The 22965-nt window shown below is 41.1% G+C and overlaps 1 protein-coding gene across 2 annotated transcripts in view; it reads right to left on the bottom strand.

Annotated features, from left to right (window-relative positions):
* The window catches only part of MBOAT2 (membrane bound O-acyltransferase domain containing 2), a 122793-nt gene that overhangs the window by 90687 nt on the left and 9141 nt on the right, over positions 1-22965 (bottom strand). The gene's annotated exons all lie outside the window — the stretch shown is intronic.

Genomic DNA, 22965 nt, shown 5'->3' on the forward strand with positions numbered 1-22965 from the left:
ACACCCATATACGGGGCTTGTCCCCCTGACTTTGGGATTTACGTGAGACCCACTGAATGGGAAAGGTGCCTGGGAGTCAGGCGGGGCACAGCCTAAGAGAAATAAATAGGGAAGCAGAAGAAAAAGACCAAAGAAGCAGGCCTTGATGACAGCATTAAGCTGCTGAGCTCACCGATTCTGGAAGTGTGCTATCCCTGGGTTTCCACAAGGTCACAGACATCCCCTTGGGGACAACTCTCAAAGGATCCCCCAGAAACTGGTAACCGTGGTTGCCTTTCAGGGTAGGGGGAAAGGGTAAAGGGAGACTTTTCATCATATATTTCTGTCTACTTTTTTTATTTTATTTTACACCTTGGGCATTTATAATCTACCCCCAAATAATTAAATTTTTTAAAGTGATAACTGCTTGTGGGGTGTGCCTGTGTGGCACAGTTGGTTGAGCGTCTGATTCTTGGTTTCAGCTCAGGTCATGATCTCAGGGTCATGAGATCGAGTCTAACTCTGTGCTACGTGCAGAATCTGCTTGAGATTCTCTCTCCCTCTGCCCTTCCCGCTCATGCTCTACTCTCTCTCAAATAAATCTTTTTTTAAAAAAGTGATATATGGGGATCCCTGGGTGGTGCAGCGGTTTAGCGCCTGCCTTTGGCCCAGGGCGCGATCCTGGAGACCCGGGATCGAATCCCACGTCGGGCTCCTGGTGCATGGAGCCTGCTTCACCCCCTGCCTGTGTCTCTGCCTCTCTCTCTCTCTCTCATTGTGTGCCTATCATAAATAAATAAAAGTTAAAAAAAATTATAAAAAAAAGTGACATATGCTTGTTTTCAAATTTCCAAACAAAAAACTTGAGCACCAAGATTGAGGATCACAATTACCTCATCTCCCTACACTGCCTCTGCATGGCTAGTTTCATCCCGCTAAATGTCAAGTCGGAGCAGCAGGTCTTAAAGGACATGAGCATTTTCGAATGTGATTTGGTCACTGCCATAAATGAACAACTCTTTCAACACACATAAAGTAAACTGAACCCCACCACTGTGGGAAGCAACTCTGGTAAGATAACACAAAACTCCTAATTTGAGAACTACGACCTCCCCACAAATAGTAAAATAAATTCAAACCAAAAATCTGGAAAACGAGTTTTTATAAACCACCAGAAAAACCTACAGATTCCCCAATAAGAATAACATTCTTCACAAAACTCAAATTGGACACAGAGACTGAAGTCTTTACTGTGCCCTTCCCACCTCCTCATCCTACCAAAACTGCCCCCTCCCTCTTGGGGCCCCAACTTAGGTAATGGGATCACTTGCACCCAGCTCCTCGACTAGACACTGTGTACCACTCACTCATATTTTGGGGGCTCCAAAACACGTCTTAAATCACTCCTCTATAGCACCTGTCACTTCCTGGCCTACTAGTCTGATTTTCCTTTAGACTGTGAGCTTCTCAAGGCCTGGGAACAAATTCCGTTCATCTATACATTCCCACCCACCCCCGGACGGAGTGTCAGGCTCCACGCATGCTTCCAATTTATTGAAAGAAAAAGTGGGGGGAGGGGGGAGAAATCATGCCTCAGAGTTTGCTTCAAATGAAGGAGAGCAGACTGTTAAGAACATAACAGCTCATATTTATCTTCCATCTTTGCGAGAGGCTTAAAGCTCTTAATATTAATTCTACCATTAGAAACTTCATAACCAGAAATTTAAAAATAAACATAGAAGCATAGAGATGAATTCTATTCACCATTCAACACTTACTGTTCAGGTACAGCGAACCCCGCAGACATGGTACCTCCTGCGCTCTCAGAATCTTCTGGCAGCAAGCAGATGTGCAAATGACCAACAGGGATGGCTGCTAAGCAGGATGGTAGTTGGGGTGAGGACTGGCACCATAAGAACACAAAGTAAAAGGACATGCACGGCATGCCTCTGGGGACTATATCCTGTCTCGTGAATTATACAGCAACGGCCTGAATTATATGGCAACCCCCACGTAAACAAAACACACTGGGTTTGGCCAGCAAAGAGCCCTGCTCTACCAGGACAAGCACATACTGATAGAACAGTCTCTCCTCTTCCTTCCCAGACAATGGCATACACAACCGCAAGGCAAGAGCCAGACCTCCCATAACCTCCTACCCCGTAGTGAATTCCGCATCATTTAAAACAGCCAGACTCCCAGGGGTTTATTAACTGACAGATCCTGAAGCATATTCTCAGATCATCCACAGAAACCGAAAAGCAGTAAGCTTTTCCAAACGCACAGGGGAAAAGCAAGTGATCTCATCAAGACCTCGCAGAGGTTAAAAGTACCTGTCCTCTACCTTCCAGATTAATGAGAGCTCATCTCCTTTAATCTCACTCTTAACCCATCTATATAAAACTCCTAGGAACTAATTAAGAGGAATTTATTTATATTTGCCTATGAAATTAACAGGTGCTAGATTAACTACATCCACAGCTGCTAAATTATGAAGCTCAAGTAAAGGCAATCTGCTGAAACAAATTTAATCCAGATAAAAATAAATAAACTCAATACACACACACATCCCAAAATATCATATGAGCACAGACACAAAGAAGGGGTTAGTCTGCTTATCATCCACAACACTTGTCAACTTACTCTGACATATGACTAACAAGCTGCTCATCCCTGAATAGGCTAAAGGGGGGTAAATATAAGAACAAGGAACTACCACCCCTTTTATTAAGAGGGTTTAGAGCACACGTGTGTGCATGTCTATGTGTACACACGAATACTTGTCTCTCCCACGGTCACAAATAATACTAGCAAATCAGAAGACCTGCAAAGGGAAAAAGACAAGTCTATACTAACAGTGACTGGATAAACAAATCATACGGTAGGATATACAATAGGATATACCTACCAATAACAAGGAATGAACTATTATGACACACGTGACGACATGGATAAATCTCAAAAAAAAAAATATACTGAGAAACGTAAAAAAAGAAAAAGAAGAAAAGGACTGAGGTATGACTCTATACAAATTTCTGGGACAGAGCAAACTATTTTATAATGACTAACAGCAGTGGTTGCTTGGGGGGCAGGGCAAGGGGCAGATGTTACTAAGGGGCACAAGAGCCTCAGGGGTGATGGATATGGGCATTATCTTGTTGCGGTGACATGTGATGGATGGATACGTATGTCAAAACATCCAATATTACGCTTTAAATATATACAGTTTAGGGGCGCCGGGGTGGCTTAGCAGTTGATTTGGCTCAGGGTGTGATCCCAGAGTCCCGGGATCAAGTCCCGCATCAGACTTCCTGCATGGAGTCTGCTTCTCCTCTGCCTGTGTCTCTATCTCTCATGAATAAATACATAAAATCTTTAAAATATACACACACACACAGTTTATTGTGTGTCCAATTATACCTCAAAACAGCTGTTTCAGGGGTGCCTGTGGCACACTCCAGGTTGAGTGTCCAACTCTTGAATTTGACATAGGTCTTTATCTTAGGGTTGTGGGATTTTAAAGTTGTTTAAAATTTTTTAAATAAAAATCAATTCACATTGACCATCGTGGGGGTTTCCATGAGAATGAGTGAGATTATTCTTGGCATGAGTGAGATCACCTTTACTTTTAGAAGGATGTCATTTCAGTTACATACCATACTTTGTGGACAAGCCACAGACAGCAATTTTGGAACAAATACAGATAGGGAACACCTACAGGCTTATATTTCCTTCCTGGTCATGACTTCCACAGTTTAAATAGACCCATTTTAGTGAAACTTAAAATTTCTCAGAAAGAGTCTCTGTGATTCAATAAATGTCTGGTTTTCACAAAGAAGGGAGCTTAAAGACCACCCAGTCCCACTTCCTCACTTTAAAGAAGTAGACTTGAAGAAGATCTCTCCCTTGGGGAGTTCATCTCTGCTCCCTGACACCTGACTTTGTAATCTTAGTCTTGACCTCTCTGCCAGGCATCAGACTCATTTATTCAACTGCCAACTAAACTACCTCACCTGAATGTCTAATAATATCTAAAACTTACAATGGCCCAAAAGGGAACTCTTGATTCCCCATCACCAATGTCTCCCCCAAATTTATACATCTCAGTAAAGGCATCATCACAAGTTTAATCACTCAACTGGAAACCTAGTAATCAACCCTACTACTACTCACTTCTTCTCTTCCAGATTGAATCCATTCTTAAATCCTTTCAGTTCTCTCTCCAAGTTGTACCCAGCCATGCACCTGGTCTCCATCTCTATAGCCACGCACACCTCTCCCCCAGACACCCATGTAGTCACCCTATTCCCTCTCTTGTCTCTACATGTCAGCTACCACGGCAGCCAGTCATGTGACCACATCAGTCCCCAGCTTCAAAATTAGCTAGTAGACTGCTCATCATCATTAAAATAAACTCATACATCTTTACCCTGCTCCCAAAGAACCAGGCCCCCTCCATAGCCTCATCTATGACTATTTCTCTCAAGGACAGCCTTTAAACCATACTGAACTCCCAACATACCAAACTCATTTCCACCTCAAAGCCAAAGTAGCCCAACCCCACACCTGGAATGCAGAAAATGGGTAGTTCACCATTCACACCTAAACTCAAGGAGTGCCTGGGTACCTGAGTCATTGAGCGTCTGACTTGGGTTCAAGTCTCAAGTCGTGATCTCAGGGTCCTGAGGTTCAGACCGGCCTGGAGCACCTCCTCAGGGCCCCAAGCTCAGTGGGGAACCTGCTTCTTTTCTCCCTCTGCCCCTCCCTCTGCTTGTGCATTCTCTCTCTCTCAAATAAACTTGTTTGTGTATTTATTATATTTGCTAAAAAGATTTATTTTTTAACTTAAATTACTCATTCATTCCTGCTATCTATCAGAAGCATTAGCCCAAATAATAATAGTGATCCTCTCCTAATTTACCTTGAAAGCATTCATATCCAGGAGCCTACATACTACTAGGTAAAAAACACCCACCCTAAAAAAAAACAAAGTCAATCTCAATGCTCCTATTAATTTTACAAGGTTTTGAATTATGCAAAAAACTCCTTGTTCTCCTGGGTTGCCACATTAGCATGAGATTTCACTTCAGTACAGTATCAACTTACACATATGTTGATTTGATTCTGAAATTATACTACCTCCCACCAAAACAGTATACTTTTCAATAAGGATCATGTCAATATAAAAAGTATTAACTTCTAATGATTAGCTTGAGCTCTGAGATGCTGCTCTTGGAATATTTAGCCATTAAGCATTTATATATAATCCAAATGAGCCAATGTAAGCATTTTTTATTTTTCACTTACTTAAGAACTTAAAGGTTTCAGACATTGCTATAAAAAAAAATCACAAGTAATCATTATGTCTTAATGTCAAATATTGCAAATTATTCTATGGTAAATCTTTAAAAATAATCCCTAGAATGTACATTTCATGAGAACAGAGATTTTCTATATTTTGTTTACTGTATCCATTAGCACCTACTCCTGGCATACAACCAGCATGTAACAAATACGTGTTAGTTAAATACTTGCAAACTCACATTTGGTTTCATCTTTTTCAGACCACCTTATTATTTCAAATTTAAGAATAATCTCTTCCTCCTATTGCTTGGTGTCACTTTAATATTAAGCATGAGCTAAAAAGTAATTCTTTGATGTAATCACAACAAATATTTGACTTCCAAATTATGTCATGACACCCAGTGAGGTGATCACAAGAGATCAGTATCTCTCCTCTTAGGGAGGGTATGTGGAGAAGGCAAGACTCCACACAGTTGTGATACACTGACTCTACTGCCAAACTCCTAACAAGAGTTTCTGCTCCCAGGCTCGAGAGGAAACCACAGCTGGAAGACCATCTGTACGTCCCAAATTATCAAATATTTACACCAACTCCGAGGTGAATGTTAAGTAGCTCCATACAGCTGATAAAGAAAGTCAACATAATTAAGAAGTCAAAGACAGCAATTATGAATCATAGGAAAGTTGTTCAGTTTTGAGGTGTGTCACTCATAATTTATCACTAATGAAAATTAAAATAGTCGAGTTTGTGAACAATTTGCTTTAACAACGTTTATCCCCAAAACATTACTCTTGCCCTCCCATTTCTAAGAAAAAAAGCAGTAGCGATGTCACTGGTTTGCTGGGAACTGGATGTGACACACGGTTCAGAAATTGGAATGTGTCTCATATGAATGTCACCCAGCATATCACAGCAGGCTGACAACTGTAGATCTAAAGTAGGCAGCATATTATTACCTAATAAACTATAAATACAAACCTTTGCTCCAGCCATAACCAAGTAACCTCTGGCATTCATAACCTCTTTATGTCATAGTTTCTTAATAGGAAAAAAGGAATAAACTCTATCTACATTTGTGGATGAAATTTACAAAGAAAAAGGCACAGACTTCCCTTCCTTCACCCAACACGGTCTGCCGGCCTGGCCACCTGCGCTGGGGCAGAGCAGGTTCAGACCCCACACAGGGGAGCTCCATTTAGATAAGACATCTGGAATAGTCAAATTCATAGAAATGGGAAGTAGAATAGTTACAAGGTGCTGGAGGAAGGAGAGGTGAAGAGTTGCTGTTTAATGAGTATATGGTTTCCATTTTGCAAGACGAGAAAGTTCTTGAGATCTGTTGTACAACAACGTGAATATACTGAACACTATTAAACCATACAGTTAAAAACAGTTAAAGTGGCAAATTTTATACATTTACATATGCTATATGTTATCACAGTTTTCAAATTTTTTAAGTCATTTTAAGAAATAAATAATCAAGGGGCAGTTAAGTGTTCGACTCTTGGCTTTGGCTCAGGTCATGATCTCAGGATCATGAGATCGAGCCCCACCCTGGGCCTCTGTGCTGGGTGTGGAGCCTGCTTAAGATTCTCTCTCCCTCTCCCTCTGCCCCTCCCCACACTAAAAAAATAATAAATTCTTAAAAAAGAATCAAGAACTTCATCGAAAGACATCATAAAGAAAATGAAAAACCATACTACAAACTAAAAGAAGGTATTTTACAACATAAATAATGGATAAAGAATTCAAATCCAGAACAGAGACAGAATCTTTAAAACCGTTAGAAAAAAACTACTCAATTTTTAAAAAGAATAAGCATTTCACAAAAGAGAAATACAAATGCCAGGAGCTATGTGACAAAATACTAACCATATTGTGTTCAGGAAAAATGAAAATTAAAACCACAAAATATATTTTTATACTCAAAAGAAGTGAGTATAGGCCGAAGTGTTTCAACCTGATAATCTGGGTGCTGATGAGGATGTGGAACAGGAGAATCTTAATATGCTGTTGGTTGGGGCATATACTGGTATAATCACTTTGGAAAACAGTTCGGCAGTATTTAATAGAGCTGAGGATACATTCTCCATGACTATTAATTCCATCCAAGGTAGATAAACCTTAGAGAAATTCTTGCACATGTGACAAGGAGACATGAACAAGAACTTCACTACAGTCTTACTTATAAACAGTAAAAAACTGTCAACTGCCCCAATGGCCTTGGTTGGGAGAACACAAACAAGTTCTAGCATATTCACACTCAAGAGAAGTGGGAACAGAAGAACTGCAGCTAAGCTACCAAAAGACATGTATCTGGCAAACATGATATTGATGTAAAAAGCAAGACTCAGGGACGCCTGGGTGGCTCAGTCTGCTAAGTAGACTTGATTTCAGCTCAGGTCAGGACCTCAGGGTCGTGGGATCCCGCCCAGTGTCAGGCTCTGTGCTCAGCACGGAGTCTGCTTGTCCCCTCCTTCTGCTCCTCCCTAGCCCGCTCTCTATCTCTCAAATGAGTAAAATAAAAAGCAAGACTCAGAAGAAAACATATGGCACAAAGCATTTAAATAAAGGTCAAAAGTCAAAACCGAGCAAAAGTAAACACCATGCTGTTTAAAGATACACACGTTTCTGGTTAATACTACAAAAAGGAAATGATAAACCCCAAATTCCAGAAGTGGCTCCTCTCCTGAGTGAGTTCTGCAAGGGGCGCCAGGGAGCTTGAAAAGGTCTCCCTGAACTTGGAAGCACAGGTGAGGATTTCATCATCCTCTAATAACATGGTGGTTGCTTCTAATCCCCTGCAAATCTAATTTTTAAAATCAACTCCCCAGAAAAGAGAGGATGTACTAGGATAAAAGGCTCTAAAAATGAGTAAAGAACTTTGGGGGATGGAAGGGGAAAGGAGAAAACTATAAATCCCCCAATATTATTAACTTTGTCTTCTAAGTAATAACCTACCAACTTCGCTTGACATCATCTGTAGCGCTGGTCAAATGTCGTGGGATTTTAATGTGTAACTGCCAACGTGTTTTAAGATTCCTCCCGTGGCCCCAAACTGAATAAATCCTTCAGCCTCCCTATCTTCACCATCACAAGAGGAGGAATCAAGGTAGGAGAGCCAGGTGCCCCCCAAGAGCAGGGAGAGAGGCTCCTGCGGGCAGCTCCGCGCCCCCCACTCCTGCTGGCAGCCCTCTGAGCCAGAGAACGTAACACGCTGCACGCCGGCTGGCTGTGAGGCCCCAAGACACATGCACGCAGTTCCTCAGGGAAAAACTAAAATTTCCAACGTCTCTTCCTGAGAGCTTACAGCATCCAGTTCAAACTCCGAGTTTCCCACTGCTCAGCGGGCTGTCTTAGCTGGGAGCCGAAGCCAGACAGAGCCACTGACGCTGTCCGAAAGATCACCTGCTTTCGTCGTTGGATTCACAATGCTCTCAGAAAGGCTGTGTTTGTTTGGTTTTAATTTTTCTCATCATTCTAATCAAATCACCACCGGCTCTTTATTCTATCAAACCAAAACCTGAGTCTGAAAGCACAATGACACCCTTTAATTGAATCCTGGGCCTTCCCCTTTCTTGAGCTCCAGACTCACTCTACTCAACATTTTTACTTCACAGTCTAGCTGGCATCTCCAACTTAACACGCCGAGGGAAAATCCTTCTTATCTACCCTTTCCCGTGCTCCAAAGCCACTCTCTTCCCTCCTCCATCATTTGCCCAGGTGCTTAGGCCAAAAGCCTAGGAGCAGGTGCCATCCTACTCTTCTATCTCCTGTGCACCTCAGATCCATCAGGGAGCACCTCTGGCCCCGCCCCCAGCACACTGGGAACCCCGCCTGCCTCACCCCCAAAGGCCGGCACACCACTGGCCCCATCCCCAGCACACCACAATCCTACCCTCCCTCCCCTCTTCCCCCTGCCACACTGCTGGCCCAGTCCACCAAGCACACCACTGGTCCCCAGCACAACCCATGTGTGGCTGCTCAGAATGACTTCTTCCAATGAGTATAGTATGCAAAGTGGGGGTAAAAAAGAATATTCAATGGAGAACCCAGACAATCATTGCCTCAGCCTGGTGATCAAAATTATACCAACAGTGATAAGTCAAGCTGAAAATGTGCACACTTGATGTGAAGTGATTAAAACAAGACAGTACCTCTGTGGCCTTCCGAACACCCACAAGCCCTGGTAGCTCAAAACAAATAACAACATCTCTTTTTCTCGTGAAGCTGCAATTTGAGCACAGTTGGACAGGGAGAGCTCGGAGCTCATCCCTGCTTGGTCTGGCATCAGCCAAGGACTGAAATTACCTAAAGGCTCACTCACTCATGTGTCAGCTCATTGGCGCTTGCCATCTGAGACCTTTGCTGGGGCTGTAGGTTGAAATACCTATACCTGGCCTCTCTGTGAGCCCTGGACTTTCTCACAGCATGGTGATGGGTTTCATGGACAAGCACTCTGAGAAAGAGAAATAGAAACAGAGGTACACATACTAGTGGAAGCTGTAGACTTTTACTGACCTAACCCTGGAAGTCATAACTTCCAAGTTATAGCATAACTTCCACTATATTCTGTTAGTTGGAGCCATCATAAGCCTATCCCAGTTTAATGGGACAGAAAATAAACATCCTTGATAAGAAGTGACAAGTACTGGAAACGGTGCCATGACCATTTTTGGAAAGTAAAATTTACCACAGGTTGAAATACAAAGTTAAAGACATGGATAGCAAGAGAGAATATAGAGAGACTTAATTCATCCAAGATGTCACTATCTGACAAATAAGAATTCCAAAAAGAAAAGCAATAGAAAGAGAAGGAGAAGATATCTAAGAAACAATTCCAGAGGGTTTCCAGTGTTAAAGAACGTGCATCCTCAAACTGAAAGAACTTACCAAGAATCCACGCTGAGATAATGTGAAACTTGACAACATCAAGAAAAACAGAAAATCTTATGAGTCTTCATGGGAAAAAAATCAGGTCAACTACAGTTTGGAGAACAGACTAGCATCAGACTTCTCATCATCAATATCATATGCTGAAAAATAACAACACGATGCCTTAAGAGTTATAAGGCATTTTCAACCTAAGGTTCTATGAAGATACTTTCAAATACATAAAGATTCAGAAAGCTGACTTTTCACGTGTTCTTAGGAAGTCAGTTGGATATGTGCTTCAGCAAAATAAAAGTCTAAACCAAGAAAGATGCCACAGGATTAAAGAAATAATAAATTTGGCTCATATATGCAGTCAAAAGAAGCTGAATGACAATATTGCAATAGGCCAATAGAGCAGCCAATCCAGATTAGAGGTGGAAAATAGAAGTCTCCAGAAGACAATTCTCCAAGGAAAGAAAAATAAATTCTCAAAGTGTAGATGTTATTCCTAAGAATCTGGAATTCACATTTTAAATTAGCAATATACTTTCCAAATTTCTATAATGGGCAGTATTACTAATTTTCATCAGAAAAAAATTATATAAAGAAAATTTTAAGATAGCAAATTTAAAGGACAGAAAACTATTAAGAATAGAGGTTTTTAATCTTAAATTGACTGTTTCTCTGCCTAAAACTAAGTCTTTGGAAGTTTTTTCCTCCCCAAAGAGAAATAATGACCATTAAAATCTTATGCTCTCCAACCCACAAAACAAAGGAATTTTCTGGGGGATGCCTGGGTGGCTCAGGGATTAAGTATCTGCCTTCAGTTCAGGATATGATCCTGGGGTCCCAGGACTGAGTTTCACATCGAGCTCCCTGCATGGAGCCTGCTTCTCCCTCTGCCTATGTCTCTGCTTCTCTCCCTCCTTGTGTCTCTCATGAATACATAAATAAAAACTTAAAAAAGAATTTTCTGTTTCATTGCCAATGAAAACTATCAGTTTTTAAGGGTTCCATTTAATGTCCTAGAAGAAGTAGTTTCCAAAATATACATAATTCTAAAAAAAATGAGATTTTATTGCTTTCTAGCTGGTAAATTCACACAAAAACCATCTCCATCGTATAACTTCATTCATTTTAGAAGTAACCACTCTGGGGTAACTAATTGTCTCTGTTGGTTGAGTATTTGACTCCTGATACCAGTTCAGATCATGATCTGGGGGACTGAGCCCTGCATCAGGCTCTGCACTCAGCAAGGAGTCAGCTTCTCTCCTCCCTCTCTCCCTGCCCCTCCCCCTACCCGAGAGCGCGCGCTCTCTGTGGAATAAATAAATCTTAAAAAAAAAAAAAAAAAAAAGGAAGAAGCAACCACCTGCTGAAAGCATTTATGTGTCCATGTACACACTGCAGTGAGAACGACTCAGTACACACCTCATCTGATCCAAGTTCTGATCCAAGTTCTAGAGCCCCCCTGCTCAGCAGCTGGAAGGGCCTGGAGGCACAGGGACAGTACCAATACTGTCTATCTGAACATGAATGCTATTCGGATTGTGGTGGATTTGTGGGTTTGTGGTGCTGTTGGGAGGGACAAGGGAGTGAACATAAGGTCTGAGAAGGAACTAGCACTCGCCAGCACAGAGTAGGCACCCATGAAAAGGAAGCTCTTTCACACAATTCGCCCATATGCTGAAAGGATGATCAGTAATCACTGCCATTTGTTGAGCAGCTACAATATACTAGGGTGTCTGACAGCCTCCATTACCTGTATAATGCTCTCGGTAACCTGGAAAATAGTTACTAATCTCCCCATTTTTTAAATGAGGAAATGGAAGCTCATTAGATTCAAGTACTGTGACAATGTCAGAGAGCAGGGAAGCCAGATTCAAGCTGAGGCCAAAACCAAAGATCATGCTCAGTCCATTCTGCCCCCCAATTTGCATATAACTAATTTACAACAGTTTGGAGAAAGCATGATGAAAAAGAAAATCAACATTTTCTAATATACAAAGGCTAACTCTGGACCATGAGACTTCACCTACCAGTAAGGTTCGAGATCCAGGGCCAAATCAGGTGAAACCTCCCTCATCTGGTAAATCAGGAGGATCTCTGGGCTGGTATCCCTCCCTCCCCGTGGCCATCTGGATCTTGACACCACACCTGATTTTGAGACCCTGTCTGGAGTGTTTGCCAGATGACATTTGAGTGTGCAGGTGCCATCATGACTGGAAAAGACCAGGGAAGCTCCAGGGTGAAGAAAGTCTGTTTCTGCTGGAGTTATAACAGGTAATACTCTCCACCCTAGAAGGGAGGGCCAGCACCATTACAACGTGCGCCTTGTCACCATGCACAGTCAGAACAATATGTGACAACGCTGCCAGGGCACAGAGAATGCTAGAACAGAAGCAACGCTGAGGACAACAGGGAGCTCAGATTCAAGGATGTCTAACAGAGAAGACAGCTGGGACAGCTAGCGATTGTCTAGTAATGTTATCTGCCATTGACCAGAACTTACTGTCGTCTTAAATTTGATCAACATACATACACTCTCCCATACGGTATTTGCTGATGACGGTTCAATGTTAATGAGGTATACCCAAAAAAAGACTTCACTGTAGTTTTTCAGTGTTAATTTCTCCTACTTTGTCTTTACTTTTTAATTAGAAAATACATCCTAATATTAACATTTGCAAATTACCCATCACTCTGCAGGAGCCTAACTTCTTTCCTACTACCTATTCACGAGAAGAAAAACACTGTAAAATCTAGACGAAATATTCAAGGTCTGTGTTATTTTGCTTACCTGCATTCTTCGATGAAACAGAAGTTATTTTAACTACTACTGTTGAAAGCCTTAAATATATATGTATTAGTCAAGTTTCCTTTCTTGGTGTTTACTTTTTTTGTGTCTCCTCTTGGTTTAAAAAAGAATTTAAAGCAGGTACCTCTTTTTCTGACTCCAATGCCCTATGTACATTGACCATGCCGTACTTCTCAAACAAATACCTAGTCCCTGACTGCTACATACCAACACGAAATCACCTAGCACCGGAGATTCAAGAGAGAACCAAGAGTTTCTTCTCCCAAGAGCTTGTAAGCTAGTCTAGTAAGTACATAGGGAAAAAAAATATTACAGTCCATTATGATAAAGAGGTATTACAACACTAATTATGACTAATAGTCATTCAGTACTTCCTATGCTCCAAACTCTGCACCAAGCAAAGATCTTATAAAAGCCCTCATCACAGTATGTACCACCTGTTAGGGGGACCCTCTATTCTCTGGGGTGTCATGTTTCTCCTAGTAACACACCTGCCTGCCCTACTCCTTCCCATCAGAGGAGGAGCGATTTCACTTAACCTTCTGGGCTTTCTTTAAACCTGCCAGCCTACACCCTATTTCGCTATGTGGGAAGTTTGCTGGGAAGCTGTGTTTCTTCTAGGGGAAACCTGCAGACACCCAGCTCTGTCTGCACTGGGGGAGTTATATTTACTTCCAGGAGCAAAGCACTAGGAACTCCGCCGGGCAGCACCTGTAAGTCACAGCTTCCAGGCCAGGTTCTGTCCATAGGCTGACAATCTTATCCACTGTCTAGCGACTCTTATAAATCTCCCTCTCTCTCTCTCTCTCACTCTCTCTCTCTGGTCTAAATTTGGCAAAAGCGGGCTATTAATGACTAAATCCTAAAACTCTTCAACATTACCTTTATCTCTACTCTACATACAAGGAAACTGAAGCATCTCCAGTTTAGAGGTTAAATGACTAGTTTCAGGTTTTCTACCTAAAAAGCAGCCCTACCACCATTTTACACTGCTGCCTCTAAACAAGAAAAAAAATACATTTCCCAATTGATAATGCATTAAAGTAAAATGACAAAAAGGAAACAGAAGTTAATGCTAAGACAGGTCGTCATCTCCATCATTTGCTGCTGATAAATGATGTTCGGTTAGCTTTAGGAAATGAAACCTAAAAAATACAAATAATCATCAGGTTCATAGTTCATTTATAAATACGTATTAAGCAACTGCTATGTGCCAGGCCTTGTCCCAGATGCTACTGGAAAAAACAAAGTCCCTTCTCATGGAGATTACATTTTAGTAAGAGAAATGGACAGTAAACAAATGAATATATAATACAAAAATATATAAAATAATGTAAGGTCAATATTTCTAAAAACACAACAGAAACAGAAAAATGACAGGAGTTTTTTTTTCTTTTTAAGATTTTGTTTATTTGCTTTTAGAAAGAGACAAATTAGAAGACAGAGCACAAGTGGGAGGAGGAGCAGAGAGAGACGGGAAGAGAGAATCTCAAAACTAACTCCTAAGCGCAGGGCCCAATGCCAGACTCAATTTCATGACTCTGAGAACATTACCTGAGCAGAAATCAAGAGTTGGACGCTTAACCGACTGAGCCACCCAGGCACCCCAAAATGACTGGAGTTTCTATTTTCAAATGGGGAGTTCAGAGAAGGCCTCCTCTAGAAGGCCTTGAGCGAGAGAGTAAGCCATACAGATACCTTGAGCAAGAATACCAAGTGCAAAGGCCTTGAGGCAGGAACATGCTTCAAATATTCAAAGAACTGTGAGAAGGCCAGTGTAGATGAAACCGAAAGGAGAAAAACCTCTAAGAAATTAGGTTAAACAAGTTGGCAGGGCCCAATCATTGCAGGACTTCGGGCTCTAGTCTCCCCAAGGAACCCTGAGCAAGCACTGGACCTATGACTTGTCCTAAATATCTATCTTCACTTTCTTTACATTTCCTAAAGTAATATGACAATTTTTGTTTCTTCTTCGTGTACAGGTAGAGAACCAAGGAGGAGTGGAATCTCCCTATTATTGTCAGAAACATGAGGCAGGACTCACTGAAAGGAGAACAAAGGAAAAATGTACGTGTCTGTTCAGTTAACCATGACACCTCATTAGAGGTAGTTCAGGGTGACCTCTGAGCATAAGGCAGGCAGATATCCAGCCTCCAGCGTCCCCGGACCATACCATCCAATCCACAAGTGGCGTGGTTCCTTTTCATGTTAAAGTCTAACTCACCACCACACAAAGTGGAGTAAGAAACCAGGAGCCTGGAATGAGAACATGTAAGCAAATACCATGAAGACATTAAGCATGACACTGAAATTCTAGAAATGCTTTTGAGTAACTGATTTGTTTTAAAAACAAACAAAAAAAAATGCTGGTAGACTTCCAAATGGTTTGGAGGCTTAAAAATTAATTTAGTACCTTTTTTCTAAAAATTGGAACTATCATCCTAAAACCTGAAGGCAATGTAGACATCTGACAAACGCCTGCAGACGTAGGCAGGCACGTTGAACGGATCCCTCGTTCTTGCACCAAAACCTTGCTCAGTCTAGTCGGGGAAACAACCTGGTAAACCAACGCTTACAAAAACAGTGTACAAAAAAATTCCTCGCTCAGTGCCAGCCAGAGGCAAGGGATATAAAGAGCCACACACCACCTACGATGGGGCCTCTTCCTAATCCTTCAACCAAGTGGTGGAGGTGGAGGGGCAAGGGAAGCACATTCCCAGTTGTGAGTAGACACTCACCCAAGCTGGGCAGCCCTGACAACTTTCCTACGCACAAAACATTCCCACACAGGAGAACAAGACAAGGTAACTTCTTTTTAACTAAGTTCGAACTCATGGCAGTGAGATCAAGACCTGAACCAAGATCAAGAGTCAGAAGCTTAAGAGCACCTGGGTGGTTCAGTTGGTTAAGCATCTGCCTTCGGCTCAGATCATGATCCCTGGTACCTAGGATCGAGTCCCACATCAGGCTTCTTGCTCTGCGAGGAGTCTGCTGCTCCCTCTCTCTCTCTCTGCCTGCTGCTCCTCCTGCTTGTGCGCTCTCGCGCTCTCTCTCTCTCTCTCTCTCTCTCTGTCAAATAAATAATTAAATAATAAAATCTTAAAAAAGAAATTTTTTTAAGTTGGTTCCCTAACCAACTGAGCTGCCCAGGTGCCCCAAGACAAGGTAACTTCTAAAGGGTGTAAGTATGAAGAAATTTTCAAAAGTGAAAACATGATTAAAAATATTAAAGAAGAAAATAAACTGTGGTAATTAAAAGAAAAGTTCTCATAATTATTTTTAAAAAAACAGTAATTTTGCCTATTGCCTCAAACCTAAGAAATTTCTTATTCTAAGGAAATAAACAGGTATTTGTACCAAATGTATATATAAGGAAGTTTATTGCAAAATGATAACAAAGTACTATATACAACCTGAGGAATAATTAAACTATGTACACCCAAATGTTGGAATATTATATAGGTTTTGGAAAGCGATTTTGCTAAGATTTTTTTTTTATTCATTTATTCATGAGAAAAACAGAGAGAAAGAGGCAAAGACACAGGCAGAGGGAGAAGCAGGCTCCATGCAGGGAGCCCGACGTGGGACTTGATCCTGGGACTCCAGGATCACGCCCTGAACCAAAGGCAGACGCTCAACCACTGAGCCACCCAGGCATCCCTGGAAAGAAATTTAATAAAATTGGAAATGACTCTCAAAATGTTAAGTAAAAATAAAAGGTCACAAAAATTTAATATTTAGGATGCACTCAATTTTGTTTAAATACATAAATGTGTACACATACATATACACACTCATACAGGAGTCAGCAAAAGTAGCCTCTGAGTTGGAAGAATAATGGGTGATTTTCCAATTTTTATCTCTATACTCTGTATCTTACAAATTTTACACAAGGAATTATGTATTACTTTTTAAATCAGATAGAAAATATACAAACTAAGTTCAATTGCCTAGAGTGTACATAATACATCGTTGGTAAAAATACAAATGAAATAAAAATGCACAAATATCAAATGAATTTATATGTAATATAAGAAGACTCAGCTCCCAAAGAACAAAAAAAAAAAAATATGAAATGCCTAATTTCATCCACTTCTCAAGTTACAGATGAACTGAAGTTTGGTTTTGCCCTGCTGACTCAGCCTAAAGCCACTGCTCTGCTTTGGTTTGGGTCTTAGCCGGTAAAAGGCCTATTTCCTGGTATCCTTGAATTTTTCACTTATCTCAATTTTATCTCCCGAGATAACCTAACCTATCATTATCTCCAAGCAGCCAAGTAACACCAATAATACAAACAATGCATGTCATTCACATTTATTTTTCATGATGAATATTTACTTTCAAATATATATAGTTAAGCATTATACATTTAACTTGTAAATTCACCTTATAGGATTTTCACATTACTATCTATCAGGTGAGCTATAACTACACATTTCTTACCACAGGAGTAAACTGCTGTTATAATTAATAAGTGCCAAAACTGTTATTTAGTTCCATTCAAGTCATGAAAAATGACCTTTTTTTAATGAAAATGCTCTATTTGGGAATTCTACACATCTTCTAAGAATGAATTAAAAACAGAATAATCAGCTCCACCATCTCAATTTCACAAGCAGAAAAACTCTAAATTCACAATAAGAACCACAATGAATCATACACACACAATAAAAATACCTCAGGACTATGAAGAAAAGGGAGGTGTGAATGAGAACTAGGGTATCCAAAACATGTTTTGTTCTCGCTAATTAAACCCTCAAGTCAACAGTCTTCATAAGAATGTTTAAGAAGAGAATTCCTACTGTTTCAAATCTATGGAGGGAAACAAATGTTTGCCGAAATAACTAGAAGACATTGTCAATCATTTTTAGGAGTTGAAGACAGAGAAACTCTTGAGATTTGCCTAGATAATATTCAGCTTTAACTTACTGTTGATTTTAACCATTCAGCCATCAGACATCTGATCAAAAATGTGACTTGATGGACACAAGATTTAAACACAATCTTAGATGACACATTTCCAGCATTTCACCCATGTTCTTCAGGTATACTCTTTTTTTTCCACACCTGAACAATAAGCCAGCTGTGTACAATGAGGCCACTGGGTCGTAAACAGTGGCATTTGGGGCATGCCCAATGGTTTCCATCATTATCTATCATATCATGATCATTCAAATGTATCATTTATGAGAACATGCTCCATTACTCAATCAGTAATTTTGTTTTTATTATTTCATACATATTAGTAAATAATAGAGGCAAAAAGCAATAAATCTTCAAACGAGTATGCCAACGATGCAATACTCTCAAGAGAGCAACACTTGGAAACTGAACGTGTAGCTGCAGGGCATCCATCCCAGGAGAGCTACAAGTATTCACGCATAAGCCCATGCATTCCATATTAGAAAATGGAGGGGTACCGAAATCTAATTTACTAAAGTGCAGTTGCTCATCGGCCAACCATGGAAAGAAAGAATGGAATGTCTCCAATGACCTGAAAGGTGACCATGAAGAAATGGGCTTAATAAGAGCATTTCTGGATTATTTCAGAAAGTTTATGGGCCCCAGGATAACAAACTCCCTCACATCTACAGCTATCCAGAAGTGGAACTGGCCAAATAAAGGAAGCAGGTTCTCCATCACAGAGGTGCTCAAGGAGAAGCCAGACAGCCATCCAGCAGAGACTTCCTAGCGAAGATTTTGTTTCACGCGAGCAGTGCCCACCAAAGGTGCAATGGGAGCCATCGTTCATGGAGCGCTTGCTCTGTGGTACAGAAGTGAGGCCCAAGCGACGCACATGGCTTGTCTGCTTAGTGGCAGAACCACAACCTGAATCCGCGCGGACTCCTGCACCTATGATCTTAACCACTGGAGTCTTAATGCATGAAGCATATTTGCTTTTTAATCAGCGGCATCATGAGCCCCTGCCCTTCTACTCTGACTCCCTGCAGTACCAGGCCTCACACAAAGCCTGACCAGCAACCAGTATTTACTGAAGGAGTGAGCCTGCCCTCCTTTCCTTTGCAAACAGTTTCCTGAAATGCAAGTTGTGCAGCCTCCCTGGGAAGTCAGGAAAATTCAACCCTCAAGATTCTATCTCCAGTGTTACCTTGCATGGCCAAACCAGCCCTGAGTTACAGCTGTTTTTCCCTAGATGATTCCAGAGTGGGGTGGAGCCTGTCCTGCTCTTACACAGTAGCAGAAGTGTGGCTGGACACGGCTGCCCAGGTAGGTGACATTTACCAGCCCCTAGACCCACTCCCAACCATCCCCTTGCTGTGACCTGTGGCCATGAGACAAAGCTCTAGCAAAAGGAATGTGAGTCACAGTGATACGTATGTGCCACTTCTGGCCAATGACTGACCACTTGGGTTCTCTCTCCTTCTTTCCTGTTGGAGGACTGGAATCCTCCAAGATCTCAAAGTATGGTCCCCAGGGCAGCAGCAGTAACATCACCTGTGAACCCAGTACACTTGGCAAATTGTCAGGACCCGATCTGGACCCTGTTCATAGGGCACAGCAATGTGTTTCAGCAAGTGCAGCAGAGGATCCTTGTGCCACCTCTAGCTTAAGGACGACCACTGCCATACACAAACCAGCCTCATCAGGCTGATAATAAGGCCCCAGTAGAAGAACAATGTGCTGAAAGAAATACGGGTATTTGGATGACCAGGTGGTGCCTAACTATCCACCAGTCTAGGCCATTTGCATCAAACTGATACCTAAGAAAAATAAACTATCTCAAAGTCACTGACATTATTGGGCTTCTCCGTTGTAGCAGCTTTATCCAAACTAATCCCAACATCTCCTCTGATACTCAAGTACATGCTGTAAACATTTGTCAATCTTTCTCTTAGTGCTACACAAGCAGCTCAAGAGCCAGAACCAGCTCTTACTCATCTTCACATCCAGGACCTAATAAACCCCTGGCCTACAACGTACTCAGTAAGCCATTATCTACTTATCCTTCTTTCTCTTTCCCACCAAAATGGTGATTCCTAACACCTCAAGTGTTACCATCACCCAGCAACTTTCCTCTTTAAAAAAAAAAAAAATGTTCTGGGGCAGCCCTGGTGGCTCAGTGGTTTAACACCTCCTACAGCCTAGGGCCTGATCCTGGAGACCTGGGATCGAGTCCCACATCGGGCTCCCTGCATGGAGCCTGCTTCTCCTCCCTCTGCCTCTGCCTCTGCCTCTGCCTCTGCCTCTGCCTCTGCCTCTGCCTCTGCCTCTGTCTCTGCCTGTGCGTGTGTGTGTGTGTGTGTGTGTTTCTCACGAATAAATAAATAATGTCTTTTAAAAAAATGTTCTAAAAGTACGAACATTCGCTGCAGATTACCACCTCCAACAATTTACAAATTTCCATAGTCACTCTCAGAATGATACCAATTTATCAAAGGGTTTATCTCCTACATGACTACTATCTCGTTAACTTGATCCCCAGTTTCAGAGAAGGCTCTGGATTTTGGTCATTGTCCACCGTCCCAGGATAGGACTTACAGTAATACACCACACACTTGGCCTTCCTTTGCTGGGCCGGGCCCTGTTGCACACTGTCTGTTGTCCAAAACAGAGATGGCTAATCTACTTGCTAATCCACGTCACCAACCTAGCCAAGGCACACTGACCTATAGGGCCTTTTTTCGTTTTACAAGAGCTAAAACTTCAATATCATACATCTCCCTAATCTAGAATTAGGAACAAAATAGGGATGTGCAGTTTAACATTTTCATTGTTTTCCAGAGGTCCTTGTTTTCAATAAAATCAATACAGAAAGGAAAATAATCCAGGACCAGCTTTGGGCATTATTTCAATTTATTCTGTCTTTGCTGAAATGGTCCCAAAATCCTTTGGTCTTTAATATTCTGAGGACTTTTTTTTTTTAAATCTACTCAAGTGTTGGCTACCAAAATTACTTTATAAATTACTTTATATCCTATGTGGTAAACTCTGAGTCTGTGCCAAAAACCTTCTTAGAACACTGTATTTCTCCATTAATTTATATTTCCTGCACTTTAAAAAAGAAACCACTTTAGAATGGAATCCTTCCAAGCCATATTGCAAATTGTAACAAATATCCAGTTTGACAATACCCAAAATTCTCTTTCAATTTTGATTAGTTTATCAGAATTTGCATTCAAATCCAATGGAAGGCTGAAGCTCAATTTCTTGATGCCAAATATACCAAGACTTTCTCTTACTATGTGATTTTAAAATATTTTACAAGAACAAAATTATCATCTTAGACTAGGGACTTCTTATCTACGAAGATACTAAGGATCAGCAAGGGAATCTTCACTCTGCCCTCCACCTTCATCTTCTCAGCTCTACTCAGACACTGAAAGTCTTCGTTATTTCTATTCTTGGTAAGCAGCTAACATGAACAGCTGTGCCAGTCCTAGTATTAGAAAAGGCATGCTAAGACTCACAGTGAAGCAACTGTAGATTAAACTTAAACTCCAAACCCTGAATAGTTATCACAAGACAAAACACACCAGCCAAAATTCAATGTACACTCTAACAAAACTGAAAAAGTGGCAGGGGCTTATACAATCAAATATTTTCAAATATTACTTTATTCCCTATTAGACAGATTTTTTTTTTAATGTCACACCCCACAAAACAGCCTGGACAACTTAGATCAATTAATCTAATCTGTAATACTAGATCTGCCTAAAGAATGAAATGATAGTTGTGTAAGAGTCCAACCTTCCCTCTTTAGAGGGATATTAACTCTCTGGGGCACCTGGGTGGCACAATCAGTTGGGCATCTAAGCCTTGGTTTTTGCTCAGGTCCGGGACTCACAGTGGTAGGATCAAGCCCCACATCCCGCATTCAGCTCCATGCTTAGTGCAGAGTCTGCTTCGAATTCTTTCCCCTTCTGTCTGCCCCTCCCTACTTGTTAGCTCTCTCTAAAATAAATGGATAAAATATTTTAAAAATAAAAAATAGAGGGATATCAACTTTCAAGATTATTTCCAAGACGTGACCCACTCCCAAGGAAAAGAACTAGTCAGGTGAAACTTAATTTGAAATTCTATTGGCCAATTTAAGGATGAAATTACCAAGTGATGAAATAAAAGAATTGCTTCTTCACTGCATGACAGAGACTCTCTAGTCCTGGGTGCTGACTATGGTTATAATCTGGTTGGTTCATGTTCCAGACCGATATACTTCAGAGCAGACTCCCCACCCTCAACTGTAACAGAAACTGCTACATACTTCTTAATGGCCAATAAGCTAAATCTGGCCTACACGTGTTGTTCGAGCTCAAAGAAAGAAAACATAAGCATATTTTAGCCAAAATTTTAAAAATCGTATTTTCACAAAAATCTAGCATTCCAGCTTCCCTTGAAAAATCAGCTTTGGTAACCATGAGAAAGAGGGAGGGCTTTCCTTTTAGAGTGGACACGGGCTTTCCAGATGGCCATGCTGTCCACACCTCATAAAAGGCTGCACCTACATTTATGTTCATTTACATTCCTTGCCCAGTGACCTCTAGACGCCAAATTTGGAATTTAATTTGGCGTTACTACTTCACCTAACCTGTGACCTGGTCAGCTAAATGGCACCTTCCAATCAACAAAAACTCTCCCAAGGTTTACTCATAAAATTTAATGCTGGTCTCAGGCCATTCTCCTTTTATACAATTAATTTCTAGAACTTCATTGCAGGACTTTACATTTATCTTTGAAATTTAATATTGTCAAATTCAATGCATTCAATTCAATCACCACTGAGCACCCACTAGACCCGTGGTTTTGCAAAAAAGGCAGAGCCTTTCTCTCCATTCAGTTTTAACAAAATAAGTATCCGTCTGAAACTAATGATACGCTGTATGTTAACTTAATTTAAATAAGTTAAAAAAAAGAAAAACCTAGGTATCACCTAAGTATCTTTCATGTATGTAGATTTACATATAATTTAGTTTCAAAAAGAAAAGGATTCAAGGCAGCCTGAGTGGCTCAGCAGTTCAGCGCCGCCTTC

Source organism: Nyctereutes procyonoides, unplaced genomic scaffold, assembly GCF_905146905.1.
Source record: "Nyctereutes procyonoides isolate TBG_1078 unplaced genomic scaffold, NYPRO_anot_genome, whole genome shotgun sequence".
Taxonomy (NCBI): domain Eukaryota; kingdom Metazoa; phylum Chordata; class Mammalia; order Carnivora; family Canidae; genus Nyctereutes; species Nyctereutes procyonoides.